General features: G+C 31.9%; 1 pseudogene across 1 annotated transcript in view; it reads left to right on the plus strand.

Moving 5' to 3' along the window:
• Nucleotides 1-18861, plus strand: part of LOC143256984 (arfGAP with SH3 domain, ANK repeat and PH domain-containing protein-like) — a 107762-nt pseudogene that overhangs the window by 60360 nt on the left and 28541 nt on the right. The window contains exons 15-17 of the transcript XR_013031652.1: nucleotides 876-1054; nucleotides 6287-6420; nucleotides 9695-9783. The product of XR_013031652.1 is annotated as an arfGAP with SH3 domain, ANK repeat and PH domain-containing protein-like (transcript). The remainder of the gene's footprint in view (nucleotides 1-875; nucleotides 1055-6286; nucleotides 6421-9694; nucleotides 9784-18861) is intronic.

Here is an 18861-nt window from a genome sequence, read left to right on the forward strand (position 1 = left end):
GGGTATGAAAACACTCAAATGTTTGCTGATAATCTGCCAAATTTCTTGAATGTGTGATTAATAATTTAACATGATAGAATGAAAATTATAACACAAAATGGTTACTTGACTGTCCCTGAACTGAAAGTGTTAATTAATCCCACTTAAATTTACTGCTTCTATAACATCCAAAGGGAACCCATTCTGAATGCTGACAACCCTTTTAGAAATATAAAACTGTCTTGGCTGCAGATGTCTCTTATCCTGCCAAAATTTATATTTGTGTCACCTAGTCCTTCTGTTCTCACTTTTAAGTATGAAAAATATAATCCATCAACACTATCAATTCTTTTTACAAGCTTAAACACTTCAATCAGATCTTCCCACAATAACTTTTCTTTTTTCAAGAAAAAAAAAATTTCAGAGATTTTAATTTTTTACATGACAACCCCTTCATCTCAGGCATCTTTTTAGTAACACTTCTCTTAATCCTTTCCAACAGTTCAGTGTCATTTCTAAGGTAAGAAGCTCAAAACTGAACACAATATTCCAAATGTGGTCTAACCAGTATGAACTATAACAAAGAGCTGAAACACAAACATTCACCAACAGAACTTGGTACACAATTGTTTATTTATTTCTCTGAATCATAAAAAAATGATTATTAAATGACATTGGATAAACCACTTCTGTGAACTATGTTTGCCTGGAAATTGGTAATATTTTAGTGTTTGTAAAATAACAAGTATCATAAGTCCTGTTACTTTTTGCTATCATGTAGGACTTATTATGAAAGAATTCTCAAGTACTTAAATGTATTTTACTGTTGATATGTAAAATGCCAGTGAATTTAAAAAAAATTGATCATATATACTATTGATATTAATTTTTAATAGCTGGATGTCTGTACTGGTGAACTCTAAAGAAGGGGCATTACGAAAAGCTTTTGATGACTCTGAACAAACTGGTGAGGACAAAGTTAGCCAGAGTTTGATTGAAGTGAAGCAATGCATAATAAATCAGATACAGGTATTACCTGGGAATGACCGTTGCTGTGATTGTAGCTCAACAAAAGGCAAGTTGATTTGTAATGTTGTTTACAACATGGTCTTTCTGTAAGTAATATGAGATTTTTTTGTCTGTGTAGTAAGTGAATTTGACAAATCGCTTTCTATGTTCAGTAATAATTTGAAATTTTATTTCTGAGAGATAGTGAGTTTGTGATTTCATTTTATGTTACAAATTATACTATATCTTGTTGATTGTGAATTACAATCCTTTCTTGATTTCTTCCTTTAAGCACTTGTTGTCCAAAAACTAATACGTTTCTCCTGTCTTGTACATCATTGTTGATGTGTTCAATGACAGGTAGATGATTCTGTTTCGGCCTTATGTCTAAACAGTGTTTTTTTAACACAGGTATTGAGTTTTTGCATAGTTTTTTTAGTATTTGTTGTAGACAGTAAATCAAATTTGTGGTTGCACACATCATATGTTGATTGAATTTGGGCCCTTTTCTCTTCATGAAAATTTTTAACCATAGAAAAGTTGGATATCTGTTTTCATGTTTTATATTGTGGATGTTTACAAGGAAAGCAACCAGAAATCTTAGAATCTTAACAGCAAGCTAGAACTGAACAGTAAGTACTTTACACTCAAGGGATGCCCAAAACACATTATAGGTAGGTTTTTAATGTTTCTTAATGTGTTATAATTTGTGAGAAGAAATGGTAGAAGGTTGCATGTTATCCTGGAAAGTGGTGGTAAAGGTAAATCTGTTTTCCATGTGGTGGATATGCTATACTTGAATTTAGCATTTCAACTCTAGAAGGAGTCTTTGCATGAATCACTTTTGATATTTTAATGTAAATAACCTTTTCCTATGACTTGTTGTTTGAGTTCTTTACTGATTGAGTTTCTGGTATGAAAAGTAGCATCAACACAAAAAATGGATCATATTCACAGAACTGGACTGTAAGGAAGATCAATACATGGCAGCTAGTAGGGAGAAGATATTGATCTGTATACATGAGTTTCATATACATAGTGTGAAATATTGCCTTCAACATTTTTTATTATTTATATATTAAAAATTACAGTAAGAAAATTTATTCATTGAATAAAAAAAACACACCCAAATATGATTTTCAGTAGTTTTGAAAGATCAAGAAATATTTTATTTTAATGTGACATACCTGGTATTAGACAATAAAATTAGATTAAAAAACAGCAATGAATAATTTATGTTGTTTGCAACCTTTTCTGTATTAATGAGAGAGGTTACAAAATAATGAGAGATTTCAGGAACACAAAAGAGATGTTATTATTGTAATATGAGTCAATTTACCAAAATTTAACACTGACAGACATGATCTCTTATATCTCAAACTAATGTGTTGTTTTAAAGTACTCCTGTTGAACATTCATCATGTTTTTCTTAGGAGTACACCTTGCATAATTATCAAAATCATCTGATACTGAAACAAGCATCCCAAAATGCATCTCCTTTTGTAATATTGCATTATCCCAATGAAAGATCCTCTTCTCTACCCATATAAGCATTGGTATGAATCTTACTTCACTTACTCCAGCTTTTTTACTCTGTATATTGCCCAGTGCAAGTAAATTCAGGTGATTCTTTCTACACACATCATTGCTCCCCTCTATCTCTGATCTGTATATTAGCTCCTCGTTTTTTACTTCTAATGCACTTTTCTTGATCCAAGAATGTTACAATGACAGTTTAACGTGTTGGCTGTGGGTTTCTCTTCAGTGTTGTATAGCTTTTGTTGTATCTTTGATTTCTTTTGTTGTTTGTTTAGACCTGTCTTCTTGGTCTTGAGCATGTTGTCTGTTCTCTTTCTTTTAAAAATACTTTGACTTTTAAGATATGAATTTACTTTTGTGTCACAGAATTTCATAGTGCTCATACTTTACCACCTATGGAGTCTAGCATAACCTGGGTGTCAGGGAATGGACTCCTTACTGCAGAGGATATCCATACCCTCATATGCAGAGAGGCAGAGTCTTATATGCAGTCTTATGCTTGTTTTTCTTTCTACTCAGAGGGAGGTTAGGGAGTTGCAGACTGGGGAGAACTAGAACTGTTTTTCTAGCACCATCCATGGCTCAAACAGTACTTATAAGCTGAGAATAAACATCGTACCTCCTGCATTATTTTGCCAATTGTTTTGTTATGTTTGTAGCATATTAAACGTTTTTGCAGTTACTTATTACTCTTTTTCTTTTTTGTTGATAGAAAGTCATTTGAATGTTTACCTGGTCTTTGCCATATATTGTTGTGCATGCTGGTGATTTGCTAAACAGTTGAGAGAGGATACTGTCATTTTGTGTTTTTCTCATTTATCAGCTCATTATGCTTTAGCTTTCCATCATCTGGAGGTCCCATATTTTGATTCTAGGAGATTAGATCATCACATTCTTTCTTGGAGTCCTAGGCCTGATGCCAGTATTCATCTTAGCCAAATTCAGCTCTACCAAATTCATCTATCACTTACAACAGTTTACATATTTTATCTTCCTTGCAAGTGTTATCTGAGGTTGATACATGTTATCTGCTCAATTTTTAGAGGATCTTGGTCATTTATTGACTTCCACTTTGGTTGAGGTTATTGGCTTAAGGTTCTCTCCTTGGTCTCTTGGTTGGTTGTTTGCTGGGATTAATTGGTGGGAGATGGCTTGCTTGAGGAAGTTTAACTCTTTTTTTTATACCTTAGTGATATCAGAGAAGCTCCTTTTTTCAGGATTTAGCTTGTACAGGTATTCCAGATCCCATGCATCTCATTAGGATTCCACAGCAGTTGTCCATGGATAGTCCAAGTCTTAGCCTAGAGCTTTTTTGACAATTTGTATGAAAACATAAAAGCAAAATGTGTCACCACCGTATTAACTTCTTTTGTATGGGTGTCAATTTCTTGGAGCTCATAATAGTTCAATGAACTATGTCTTTAGGTTTCATAGTGTTGTGAAGGCAGATAGTAATGCTTCATCCAGACAATTTCACAGTGGTGTCATCCATTTCCAAGCAAGGGAGCACTTGCCCCTGGTCTCTTTGTTTTTAAACATTGGATGTTCTCTTTTGACCCATCTTCCATCTATTATCCTTGGTTGTCATGTTTCGGAAGTAATGACTTTAGTGGCTTATCAGATCTCTCTTTTTACCAGAGGTTTTTGGATGCTTAATTCATTGACTCTGTTCTTAAAAGAAAGTTACTTTTGCTACATGCTGAAATGCCCTGCTCTAGTCTTTCTGGTCTCCAGTACCTCACCCTCTGGCTTCAGTGTAGGCAATTTCTACATTGGCTGGCCAACTGTTTGTGACTGGATAAGTCTGATATTCCTTCAGTATTCTGGTTTCTAGCATAGAGTGCTCTAAATTCATGCTTTCTTCTCATAGTTTTAGGGTTTTGTATCAGAGGCCCTTCAGCATTTACTCCCAGATGTTAGATTTCTTGTTGTCCAGGCAAAGAGCATACACTAATGTACTACTACCTTGTCTCAATTTTGAACACCTCTTTTATTCACAAATGCTTTTTATGGAGATTTTGCCCTCACTGGCCTCTCCATCTTGTCAATGTGGGATTCTACTTCTTGTGTGAATGGAGATAAGTGTGTTTAGAAGTTAAAATTTTTCAATAATTCTTACCTCCTCTCACACTCTCCTGACCTTCCTCCCCTGAAGGTAGATTCCTGTATGCGGTGAGGGGATCTCCCAGAGAAAGATCTGTACTTTCAATTTACCTCGTCTGTTATCTAAACAATCACTCACATGTTTGCCGTGCATGGCTACCCATGAAGAGGAGGAGAGGATCCTGGTTGTTGAGGAGTTCAGCTTTAACTCACCACTTTTGGCTTGAATTCCTGTAGGCAGGCAATCTTGAGGTGCCCTCCCCAGTGTCAGTCAGCTGATTCACTTGGGCGAGAATCAATTAAGTACCAGCATTGGACATTCCTAACAGGGGTTGTGGACATTGTGTCAGATGCTAGTGTTTGGGTAAGGTGCTCACAAAACCCGAGCATTGCTGCAATGTCCTTGTTTAGCATTGTAGAGCTCTATGGTTGGTGGGGTCAGCAGGCACTGAAATATTATTTCTTTATTATGGATCCTCCAACTCAAAAATAAAATAATAAAAAAGCAAACAATAAATAAATGACCATGTCCTGAAGATTCTGAATAGCAGTCTTCAACACCTGTACCTTATTTTCTGATATTATGTTCTTTATCAGACACATCTTTAGGACAGATGTCTCTTTCTTCCTTTCTTTCTTTTTTTTTTATATTCAGAAGGGACTAGTATAGTAAGACTTACTTTGGCTACATGGAAAGTTTGTAGCTTGTAGTGATTGGGTTAAATATTGACTTTGAAAAGGAACTGCTTCAGTAGGAAAGCTTATTAACTTAAAATTTCAAGTGTTCCATGTACACCATGTCTGTTGTTCAAAAATGGAAAAAAGTAGTCAAGTACATTTTCTATTTTCTATTCAGAATGATTGTTCAATAAGAAGGAGTTGTATTATGTGCAGCTGCACTTGCCAGCATCTTAATTGAAATAGAACAAAAATTACAGCTAGTAGTATTTATAAGAAGGTGCAAAGCAAAAGACAACTATCCTTTTTGCAACTTACAAAAATTAATAAATTTGCATAAGGTAGGCTTTAAAAGTGCCTGATATCCAAGTAAGTTGACCAACATTTTGGTTTTCATTTTATGCCTAATCAAAGAATAGGACCAGCAAAATCTTTGGTGAAATGAATACTTTTGAATTGAGATAGGTACTTCATAAGCTGTTGATTGGGACTGTAGAAGGTAGAATCTTGTTATTCACATCACCATGAAGGTGTTACTTGTGTCAAAGATATTTACTGCTAACTGTAAATAGGCACAACCAACACAAAGAAAGATGGAAGGCATATTTTTCCCAAAAATCTTATAAAACTTGTTTTATTTTCACCATATTAGCCTAAAATTAGTTTTTAGCAAAGTGGTGAATAGGTTGTGTGAACTCTGAGCTAGATAAATCTATTTAATGTTTAATGTTGATACTATATCTTGTTTCACAGTATGCTATATCAATTGGAATGTATTTGATTTTTGTTAGAAACTCCATAGTGTCTTGAATGTTGATTAATATTAATATATTTACTAATAATTTTCCTAATCTCTTAGCTCAATGTTTTTGGTTTTATTTACAAATTGTTAACACTTTCTTGTCAATAGATCAACTATAAAGCACATAATTTGAATTTAATAATCCTCATTGTTTAAATGTAATATGCTGTATTCCAGATCCAACATGGCTGTCAACAAACTATGGCATTTTAACCTGTATAGAATGTTCAGGAATCCACCGTGAACTGGGTGTCCATATATCTAGGATTCAGTCTCTTACTCTAGACAATATCGGCACATCACTACTGTTGGTAAAAATTAATATTTTAAGTTAGAGATTCTTAGCTTTCTTCTCTGCTGCTTGAGAAAAAGATAGTTACTTAGGCTACATGTATATTTACAAGTGTTCTGTAACAAATTAATTTTAAGAACTAAAAAGAAAGGGTAAAATATCAGCACCTTTTTATCATTGATATTTTAATACAACTCTTTACCCATCAAGTCTAAAAATAAAAATAGGTTGCATCTAAAAGCACATAAAACATGGTCACAAGCTACAATGTGGAAAAGTACTTTAACCCTTTCGGCGCTGAATAACAACTTTATGGTATCAGTACTAAAAGCATGATATCTCGGCAATAACTCAACAAAATCCATGAAATATTCAGTGATTGTACCCAATACTATATATATTAAATTCAATACATAAGAATAACAGGAATAAAGGAAGGTCGCCTGCTGCGCTGAGCCTTCAAGTCAACTGAGGTCGCCAACCACGCTGAAAGGGTTAAGGAAGTACCTTTTTAGCATAAGAAAAGAATCTGTAGATATAAGACCTACATGGCAGTAAGAATCCACTGTATATCCAGAATTTTAACATTTATTTGCACACCTTATATGAAGAAGAAAAGAATAAAACCACAAGTTTACAATGTTCCATGTTTAAAAATTACTATTTACAGCCAGTTACAAGAAGATAAGTTACTCCTAATGAAATACAATATACAAAAATTAATACAAATAGATCTCTAGGAGTACTAAGTTATATTCATCTCTAAAGAATGTCACATACCTATAGTACTATGCAAAAGTGTCAGGACAAGAGAATATGTTGTCATTCTTTCTATTTTATGGGGCTAATTCTTCCATGCCATTACAGAATGTAAATTTCAACATTATAACAATGTTTCACTGATCCCTGTTAACAATTGAATCAGTCAGGGTAAGGATACTCATCATTAATTTCCATATACTTCTATCAGTGGTATTTCGTAAAGTTTCTGCTTCAATGAGCATACTGATCAAATCTACAGTCTGAAATAACTGTCATAGTACCCCATACAGTGTCTTAATTAAAAAAGAAAAAGCTGGCAAGTAGCTAGTATATGATATCAGTATATGCTAAAAGAAATAAATTTAATGCACCCAGTAAATAAACCTAGATAAAAACATTATTTAAAACTAAATAATAAGTTTTATTGACATACCATGACCTAAGAAGAAAATGCATAGAGAATTCTCAGTACAGCAGAGAGTTCACATAATAGCTTTACATTATGCTGGTTGGACTTTCCATCAAATTGCTGCAGACTTGAAATACTCCCCAAACATTATCAATACACCATAGATCATGTAACTGAGATGAGTAAATTTGAAAATGGAAAAGGAGGAGAAAGAACACCTGAGCTCAATGATACTGATGTTAATTATCTTTACATATATAGGATTCAGGACAGAAGGAAGGCTGCCACCAGTTTCAAGCACAAGATAAGTAACCATGTATTAAATAATAGAAAAGTGTACAGATCTACAGTATCAAGAAGTTTCAAGGAGAATGGAATATTTGGTTGTATAGCAATTAAAAAACCTTTATTTCAATGTCCAAATACTGTCAAGAGACTGAAATTTGCTAAAAAGTACAAAAACTGGACTGCTGATGACTGGAAAGAGATGTTATGGACAGAGGAGTCCAAAGTTGAAATATATGGTTCAAAGCATAGGTTGTATGTCTGATGGAAGAAAGGTAAAAGATATTTACCTCAGTGCATAGCACCTAGTATAAAGCATGGGGGAGGCAGTAGGATGGTTTGGGGGAGTTTTTTGCTGAGGTAACAAGAGATATTTGTTATGAAATACTCAGTGGTTTTGTATTATTGGTAAAGGATTCACCCAGAAGATAATGATCTCCAAATTCTTATCCAACCTATGGAGAAATTATTGAGCTAAGAAAGAAACTGCTGGAGTCATTCAAATGATGCAGTTAGCCCCCACAGAGCTTTGAACTCAGCCCAGTTTGAGCAAATCTGGGATTTGATAGATCAAAGACTTGATAAGTAAAAAGTTACTTCCAAAAAAAAACTTTATGGGAGTGTATTAGAGACATATGAAGTCCCAAAGAACACTTGGATTAAATATGTTGCAGTGATGCCTGAAAGACTGTCTGCAGCTACAAAGCAAAAGAGAGACATACAAAATATCAACTGTTTGTTCTACTCTAGCACTTCCGTTGAGTGTCTGTTGTACTAAATATCAAGATTAATAAAATTTTAATGTTTTACCTATGATTTACCTTCCATCATTTTTTGAAAGTAGCCTCAAATCTAAATTTTGGCTTTGTCCTAACACTTTTACATAGTACTGTATGTGAACAATATAATAAAATTTATGATGTCAAAATTGAAAGTTATTTCTATTATTGATCACAAGTTGTTGTTTTTTACATGCAAGACTTGCAGATGGTAATTATCTGAAAAAGAGTGTCCACAACTACTTGGGTCCCATTTTTTACTTTTATAGACACGTATTTTACAAAAGAAATTATCATTTCCTCATTTTAGTTTGTGTCTTTTTTTTATTATTGTGTTATTTGTGTGTGTATGTGTGTTTAATAGATCATTAATGTCAGGTATTGTGTGTATGTCTAAATTTTTTTTTATTCTAGCACCAAACTGATAAATATGTTGCAATGTTATATTTCTAACTGTAAGTTATTTTTTACATAGCTTGTCATATTTGCAAAAACTTTAAAAACAGATTATTGGCTATAATTGTATATTGTGTAAGTTGGTCTACAACAAGGGCTATATTTGTTTAACAAGATTGGTGGAGTTGTGACTTAATATTTACAAATAGAAAAGTGGCTAAACTGTTCATATAATATATTCTGCTTTCTGAGCTGTTACTGGAATAATTAGGACATATTTCTGTTTTCTCATTACTATATAACATGAATCAGAAGACATTTAAATCACTTTTTGAAGTTTTAAATGTTTAGTGAGGTGTTAAATCTCACCATTATTTGTTATTGTGCTATAATCTCACTCTGTATTACTTGGAAGTTTATTGTGCATCATAGTAATTCCAAGTACAAATGCCTGTAAAATTTTATAAATTTATACTTTTTATGAAATCATTTGATGATATTATCTTCAGAGGTAATATCACAATTATCCATTGTTGGTTTTATTATTAGTTTGATAATTATTTTATCATTGTTAATATAGTGCTTGTCCATTTGTAAAATTAACATTCATTAATTATTTTGTTTTTACTTTTTTGTTTGTTTTGATAACTGTTATTCCACAGCTAGCAAGAGAAATGGGTAACAACAGATTTAATGAAGTGATGGAAGCAACATTAAGTTCCTTATCAAAACCTTCGAAGGACAGTTCCATGTGAGAATTTTACTTTTTGAGTTGAAAGCATAGTCCAGAGCAATTTAATCAGTTTAGAAAACAAAATTCAGAATATAAATTTACATTTTCAGACATTATAAGTGTCTATAGAAAATACAAAGATTCAGAAAAAATTATAGAAAATATGGGGAAAAACCTAACAAAAAAAAATTTTTTTTTAATGGTAAACTAGAGTACTAAACATTAATTTCCTGTAACTGCATTTAGAAAGATTAACAGTGTTAACCAGAAATGGTATTACCTTCTGTACAGAAGTAGTTACAGACTTCCAGTGTAAACTGATTATCATATGCAAGATTTTTCTCATTGCTTCATAACACAAACAACTGGTAATTATGCTGTCTGTTTGAATAGGCCATTCTTTATTATGTGTATAATCAAATGTACATCAGGGTACTAGTTTACTTCTGTTAGGATAAATTTAATAAAGATGGTTTGGGAATTGATTCCTATGAAGTTTTTATAATAGTTTTATTTTTATTGATATTATTTGTGAATGTACCTATTACATTATGAGGAAGTGCAGTTTTGGTGGTGAGTGATTCCAATATCAGAATATGCAGAAAAGGATACATTTGTGAGGAGAAATACAATGTGATAAAAGAATAGCAAAATGTTTTCTTTGTAACAAGACTTTCAGGCTGGGTAGTACATGTAAAGAGTCTCTCTTAATTTGCATAACTGGAACAAAACATTCAGAAATTTTGAATTAAAAAAAACAACCCTGAATTTGCTGATGTAGATTTTTTGTTGGAGAAAAATTTACATTTTGTCATATATCATTGCAATGTTATAAAGACACTCATACAAGACTTATACAAATAACACTACATAACAATCTTGTGGCTTTGAATGTTTTCAACAGTCATTTGTTGTTGAAGTCATGAACAAGTTCTCCAGAGTGTTTTTTAATACTTAAACTGCATTTAACATTACATTTAATAAAAAAAAAATAAATTCACTTCTCTAATTGCACACTAAGTCTTACACCAACCTTTCTGGACATGAAGCAAGAAGAATGATTAAATTTTTATTTCTCATTAAAGCACGGTTATGAGCTTGTAGGTAAAACAGTTAACTTTACATTTTAGACACTGGGAGATAGTAATATTGTCACATATCATGTAGGATCAGAGTTTATGGGCTATGCCACTGCTTCTGACTTATATGAGAGTTTATCTTTTCAGAATGAAAATATTGATGTCAAAACTTATTGCAGTTGTCCATGGATAGTCCAAGTCTTGGCCCAGAGCTTTTTTGATGAATTGTATGAAAACATAAAAGCAAAATGTATCACCACCATATTAACTTCTTTTGTATAGGTGTCTTTTTCTGTGCATGTCTCAAAGTTTTACTAAGTTACATTCATAATTGAATTAAAGTATTTTATTATCATGATGTATGAATAAACTTGGCATCAAAATGTTGCTAATGATCCAAAATTAATATTATATAGGTTTTAAGTTTTGATTATGTAAAACAATATTTAAACAAAAATTCAATTTCTTTGAATGAGAATTGACATAAACACATTTAGTTTCAATTTACAGTTAGAACTCACTCTAAAAGAAAAAAGTGTAGTTTAGATAAGAAATGTGTAATAAAATATTTTCATTTTTTATGGTGTTTATGGTAGTCAAATTGACCAACCTCATTTGAAGTTAGGGTTGAGAAAATAACAGATAACATAAATTTTTCACTGAGAACAAATATTTGAAATTTAGTTGTGGTTTTTTTAGAGATTATTCGGATGAAGAATGACAATTTTTAGATGACGAAAATAATTTTTACATTTGGAACAATCAACACTTTGACTCCATGTATTCACAGAGAAATTTTTAGTGAAAATATTTCATTAAAATTTCTTAAATTTTTATCTACAAAAGACTCAATGTATTTTGAAATCTTGCAAAATTTTGTGAAGATACACAAGAACATATTAGGAGTTATAGTATGAAAACCATAAAGATCAATTTGCTGTTCCAAACTTGGCCAATTCAATGAAGCCCATAGCAAGAGGGTTAAATACTGGCTCACATGGGCTACATACAGTACACAATGCCAATTCTAACAGCATATCTGGTAGGTCAACCCAAGCTATCTTCCCTACCATTTGCTTTGGAAAAATTTATCTGTATGTTTATGGTCAAAGTGATATTATGACAACAGTTGTAACACTAATAAATTTTTTCAACTAAAAATAAAAATAAAAAACTTACACAGAAATTGATGTAGGCTTTGATGTCAACATTTTTCTGAAGAAATTAAACTTCAATAATGAAATAGGAAATAAGAAAGTTCTTGAATTCAGAGCAGAAGTAAAATTATTTCTAAAATGATAAATGAGTTAACTGAGAACTTGCCTTTAAGATACTATCTGATTATAATTGAACTGTTTTGACTATTCAAACTTGTGTCAAGATATAGAACAATTGAAAAGGTGGAAAAATCCAGACTTCAGAGTGTGACAAAACTTTTATGCAGTACTAAATTATTGTAGACGTACATTTGAGTAATGTTTTTGGCAGAAACACATGACTTAATCAGATTTTACTTTGAATATTTGGTAAAAAAAAAAAAGGAGGGAGAGAAGTTTCTACATTAGGCAGTGGAGGGAGCCAGAATATTGAAGACAAACTAAGATATAGAGAGTGGTATAGTGTGGAAACAAGGTACATAGGTAGTTTTATAGTAGCTTGAACTGTTATAAAAGTAATGTTAGAAGTACAAGAAGTAAAGTTGTTGAGTTTAGAGCGCTTGGTAGAACAGAGGATGTTGATGTAATGAGAGTAACTAAAACTTGGCTAAATGTATACAGTATTGATGACAAAAATGTTTTTGAAATATAGGGTTATAGGTTGTTTGTTAGTTCTAAAAAAAATAAGTAGCTTTATATGTAAAATATCAGCTACAGTCTGTTCAAGTGGAGGATATCAAAACTAAATATCTATTTGTGGTTTTGTAAGTGATTGTAAGAGGATAAGACTTTTAGTTGAAATTTGTTTTATATCACCTGATGAAACTAATAAAATTAATCAGAAACTCTACAGTGAGATAAAGAATTCAACTATAAAAGAGGTTTTAAGTAATGGATATTTTAATTTTAAGCTTATAGATTGGGAAAAGTTTGTCAAATTATGAAGGAGACAGTTTTTTAGAAACTATTCAGGATGGTTTTCTCAACTTAGAAACAGTGTTATTCTAGATTTATTGGTAATTTCTAGTAAAGAAATGACTGATAGGGTAGAGACTGGGAAACATCTGCCTGCAAGTGATCATTGCTTAATTAAATATTATATTTTGTTTAAAAATAAGAAATAATGATATTTTGGTTCCAAATTTCAAAAAGAAAAATTTTTTTGAAGAGATAAAAATATCTGCTGTGATCTGGAAGATATTTGAAGATACTGACCAAACGTGTAACAATTTTAAAAATAAATTCTTAAATATTCAGTATAGGCATGATCCTCATAGAAAAACAAAGGTTGTTACAAGCAACAAAAACTAGGTTGGTTCACAAAGGGAATAAAGGATAACAATTTTACAAAAGCATTATAAATATCAGAAATTATTTTAAATGGGCTACAATGATAGAAGATTTGGAGGATTACAGAAGATTAAGAGAATTGGTGAAATGGGAAATTAAGAAATCGAAATAGTGAATGAAAAAATGTTGACTGAAAATGTGAAATAAGGATTTCTTCACAACCATCAGGATAGGAATAGGACCTTTGAAGGATTATATAAGAATATTAATATTTGATGATTATAAGATGGCTGAGTTGTTAAATTCTACATTTTCTTGAAATTTTACTAATGAAGATTTAAACAATACTCCTCATCTTGGACTACTGCTAGATATTTATAAGATTGAAAAGTAATTGTGCAGAATACAGAATGATCAAGCTTCTTGACCAGGATTAAGGATTGGATATGTAAGCCACTTTCTACTGTTCTTTCCTAGTCCTTGAATAGTGGACATGTGCTAGAAGATTGAAAGTTGTTTAATGTTGTTCCTCTTTTCATAGGAGGGGATAAAAACTGTCTCGGTAATTGTTGGTCTATTAATCTTTTGCCAATGGTAGAAAAAGTTTTCAAAAGTCTGTTAAAGATGTTTTGCAAAGTCACTTAAGAAAGTATAAAATTTTGTTGGAGAGTCAGTATGGTTTCATAGTATGGCTTCCCTTGCTAACATTTTCTTTGAAGATGAGGTTACAGGTATGAATTTGGTGTATCTTGATTTTCAGAAAGTATTTGACAAGAAGTTATATAAAAGGTTTGGTAAAACAATTATAATTTTGGTAAAGGAAATAGGTTGGCTCATTAGGTAGAAAAACTAGCTGGATGGACTCAAACTCAAACTAACGTGGCAGGGGTTTAGTTTAGAGAGAGAGAAATCAGAAGAGTTCTCTCTCCAACTGGGGTGTTCAGGAACATTGTGGTTCCTCTTTGTCCCCTTTCGTGAATTGTTATTGGAAATAAGTTGGTTTTCTTTTTTATAATTAATTATTATTATTATTTTTAACTCTTCGGGTGGAGGATGTCTCTCTAAATGTTGTCTTGGGTGGAGGCAAAGGCAGCACCGGAAAGAAAGGCCGAGACCTGTCCCGAAAGGAAGAAGTCAAGCAAATGTCAACATGAATAGAATTTAAATCAAATCAAACGGCGCGATTCAGGGTCTGGCAATAAAGTTGCCTGGGATCTATAAATCCAATGCCCAAGTTTTTTGCTGTGGGGGGAAACGGGAGTGCCCCGAGAAAACCTACTTTCACAGGACAGGCGCCGAAAGTTTTGCCTGTCGTGTGCCCGGTATCTGAAAAAAAAGGAATACGTGTTAATGACATGGGTTTATTTATTTACATTCTTTGTTGAGTAATTTGTGATTCTTGAAATATGTTGTAAGGTGAAATGTATTTTGTTGGTGCACTGGATAATTTGTGTAGTGATGCCGTTAGTTTGTTTCTATTTTCTGCTTTTAGATAATATTTAAGTGATATTTCCGTTATTCTATCTCTTATTGTTGGTAAATTGCTAATTTGATGTATATAATTTGTTGGCGTGAATGATGGTAGGCTGAATGCAGATTTTAATATTCTGTTCTGTTGAACTTGGATTTTTTTGGAGTGTGTTGTTAGACATATTGTATGTTACTTGACATCCATATTCTATTAGTGGACGGATGTAAGCCTTGTATATTTGTATAATGGTGTTTGGTGAGCATTTCGATTGTTTATTGGTTATAGTCATTAGATGTGAAATCCTTTTTCTGATTGATGAGTGTATATTGTTTATATGTTTTTTCCATGTTAGTTTTGTGTCGAAAGTGATGCCAAGGAATGTGATGTTTTTTGCTTATGTTAATGGTTGTGTTTCCGAGTGATAGTTTTATTTTTCTAGATTTTTCTTTGCTTCTTTAATTTCCTATAGAAGGTGATTGCTTGTGTTTTCGTTGGATTTAACACGACTCTCCACTTGTTGCTCCATGTTGAGATGTTATTTAGTGATTCTTGTACGCGAGACATGGCCATCACTGGGTTTCTGGAGGGGCTCCAGATAGCGATGTCGTCTGTGTATTGTGAATTGTGTGTGTATGTTAGATTTGGAAAAGGTATATCACTGACGAAAATTATGTATAGAAGTGGAGAGAGGACTGATCCTTGGGGCACTCCTGCAGTTATATTAAATGATTTGGATATAGTTTTATTGACTTTTACTTGTGCTGTTCTATTGGTTAAGAAATTTGAAATCCATTTAACTATCGTGGGATTTATTTGCAGGTGATTTAGTTTGTATTTGATGGCATTGTGCCATATGCTGTCGAATGCTTTTTTGACATCTAGGAAAACCCTGATGGTTACTTGATTGTTGTTGAAAGCTTTGTAGATTGATTTGGTGAGTCGTGTGAGGTGATCTGTTGTTTGCCTATTTTTTCTGGAGGCATTTTGAGATTCTGGAAGGATGTTATTGGCTGGATTGAAGAAAGCAGAGGGTTTTTTATAAATAGAGTTAACCTTACTGAGACAGGTCTGATGGATCTTTCTGTGGTCATTTGTCAAATTGACTCATGGTATCAAATTGTAGATTATAATTTAAATTTTAGTAGCATACATTAGTTAAATTCTTAATTTAAAAGTAACTATTAAAAAAATAAATATTGATTTTTGTGTGTTACATGATATATTGAATGCAGCATTTGGTGATATCAGATGTTCAGACACAAAGTTGATAATTCCTTATGAATTAGGACCTGAAATTACCCATATTAACAAGCTAGAATACAAAAAATAACCTCCTATCTTTTCTATTCGCTGAGATATCGGTAAATTTAGCAAATCAATCACTGTGATTCTGCCTACTTTTTTCCATTTTGGGAAGTACTTGATTGCATACACTTACCTCTATCTGTGATGTATGAATAACCAATTGAAAGCTCAGAATGCCTCCTATATGGTTATCTGAGCCACTACAAACTATTTATGCAGGAAACTCTTTCTTTTCATGGTAGATTACAAATGGTAAGAGAAGACATCATTGACTTAAAAAATCAATTTAGATGCAAATATGGATTAGTTACTAAGTCTGATAAATTATAGTGGAATTCTGTGGTATTTATGATGTAATTTAGAATTTTTTGGTTATTTCAAATGTATATATAAAACCTAAAAAAATGTATTTGTTTCACATTCTCCAAATATGGAATTTTACAAGACTTGGCAGATATTACTTTAATGATCTTTATACATGTAAATTGTTATGATATTCGAGATATTTAGACTAAACATTTATGGTTTCATTTTGTAATTTGTAGTCATTTTAGAATGGAAAAAGCATAATTTGTATCTGTTATTTCATTATGGTGGTTGCTAGTTCAGTTGAGTCTACCAAACCTATATAGAGATACAAGAGTGAAAAGAACAGATAAAATGTTTTTTTACCAAAAAAATGTATGACAATTACTTGGAGGATATTGTGAGGTTATAGAAATTTTGTATGTGGAATTTAACAATTTTCTAGTGCATGAAAGCATTTTTAACCTTAAATTCAAAATTACTTCTCATCCTGAATATTTAACATTCAAAAATAAAAAAATTAATAAGCAAATAATTAATTTAAAAATTTGATACTTTGTGTACAGTTTTTAATGTCTTTTAATGTTTACTGATAATTTACAAAATTTAAGGAAAATATTTGTATATTTTAAAACGTTAAGCAGTACAACTACTTTATGGTTACTTTGGAATATGGGCTGGGTGGAATCTAGAAATATTAAGTTAAATTGGGCTAACATCATGAATAGGGTACCTCAGGGCCAAGTGGTGGGATTTTTACCCTCTTGATTAACATCAGTGACATAGATGAAGAAATGGTTAATATGTTATTTTAATTTAACAATGACATTAAGGTTTTGGGTGTTTCTGGCTGTGAAGAAGATGCTAGTGATTTACTAAAGCATTTGGATATTTAATGAGTTGGTCAAATAATTAGCAGATGACTTTTAATTTTAATAAGTATGGGTAATGCATGCGAAATGTCCCAATTAAAATTATAAGTATAATTTTGACTGTAATAGTATTAAAAATGTTATGGAAGAAAGAGCCCTTAGTTCATCAGTTTCTCAATCCATCCAAGCAGTTTGCAAGTTGTAGAGAAAATAGGATATTAGGTTATATCTACAGAAGTAATGAATACAAATAAAGAAGTAATAATGCTATTGTATAGACCAATGGTTAGGCCACAAGTTGAGTATTGTGTTAAGTCTTGTGTTCCTTACTTTAGAAAAAACAGTGAATTGTTGGAAATGGTTCATAGAAGTATATTAGAATGATACTTGGAATGGAAAGCTTGTCACACAAGATTTAGTTAAGATTTTTTTAACTTGTTTTCTTTTTAAAAAAATAGAGTTAGAGGGGATCTGATACAGTGTTTAGGATTTTTAAGGAAATTGACAGTGTTGACGCATCATCTTTTTTACATATTTAATGTTGAGAATGGTAAGACTGTGGGACACAAATATAAATTTTGACAGGGTGAGAGTCACCATTTCCAAAGACAACTTTATTTTTTTAACAGTGTGGTTAACATTTTGAGCTGATGAACTTCAGATGTAGTGGATGCAGCTAATTTAAGGGATTTTAATGGAAAGCTTGATAAGTACTTGTATGATAAAGGCTGGCTTTGAGTTTTTTATTATTTAGTTTATTGGTTAGGATGACCTGTATGTACCAGAAGGTCCCTTGTTGTCTCTTTATGTTATGTTACTTTTGTAAAATACTACAATTAATAGTACTTTTGTATAACAGTACATTAATTTTTAACACATGATCGAGGAAGTGTCAAAAAAGGTTTTTTTGGCAATAAATAATGGAATTGAAAATATACACTGATTGAATTTAGAGCTGTTGCTAGCTATTCCAGATCTATTGTTTGGACTCACAACATAATCATCACTCCACAGTTAATACCAACAAGCAGTGTACATTTGAAACATGAAGCACATCTTGAGCAACAAACCACAGATGAGAAAGAAGTTAATCATAGTGAAAAATGACAGCAGACATATAACGAAACTTAAAGCTAAAAAGAAAAACAACACTTAAACCACACTGCTAATGATTAGACAGCTGAATAAAATTGAATAGTGGCATTTTCATCCACATAAGAAGATAAGAAACAAAGCTGAGCTTAGGGAAGTAAGAGAATAGAGGATAAGCTTTCTTAGACTGATTTACAGCATACTTTAAAATAACCAAACTTTTGTATATAGTGTAAAGTGACAAATCTTTTGTAAATAATGTAAATAACATTTTCTTTTCCAAAAGCACATTATCTATTAATTGCATAATTTTTAATGTTTCACACATCATTTAATGTTATGTTATTTTTAATTAGTAAGATATAGAATGCATGGACATTATGAGAATGACATAAAATATACATGCATGATAAAATCATGTGACATAAGATTGTGCTTAATTTGACTGCAAGCATGATGGCACAGTGAATATGACTTATGGCATATGAGAATGGCCCGTATGACTTCAGACTTGCGGACGTACT

The sequence above is a fragment of the Tachypleus tridentatus genome, chromosome 7, assembly GCF_004210375.1.
Source record: "Tachypleus tridentatus isolate NWPU-2018 chromosome 7, ASM421037v1, whole genome shotgun sequence".
Lineage (NCBI taxonomy): Eukaryota > Metazoa > Arthropoda > Merostomata > Xiphosura > Limulidae > Tachypleus > Tachypleus tridentatus.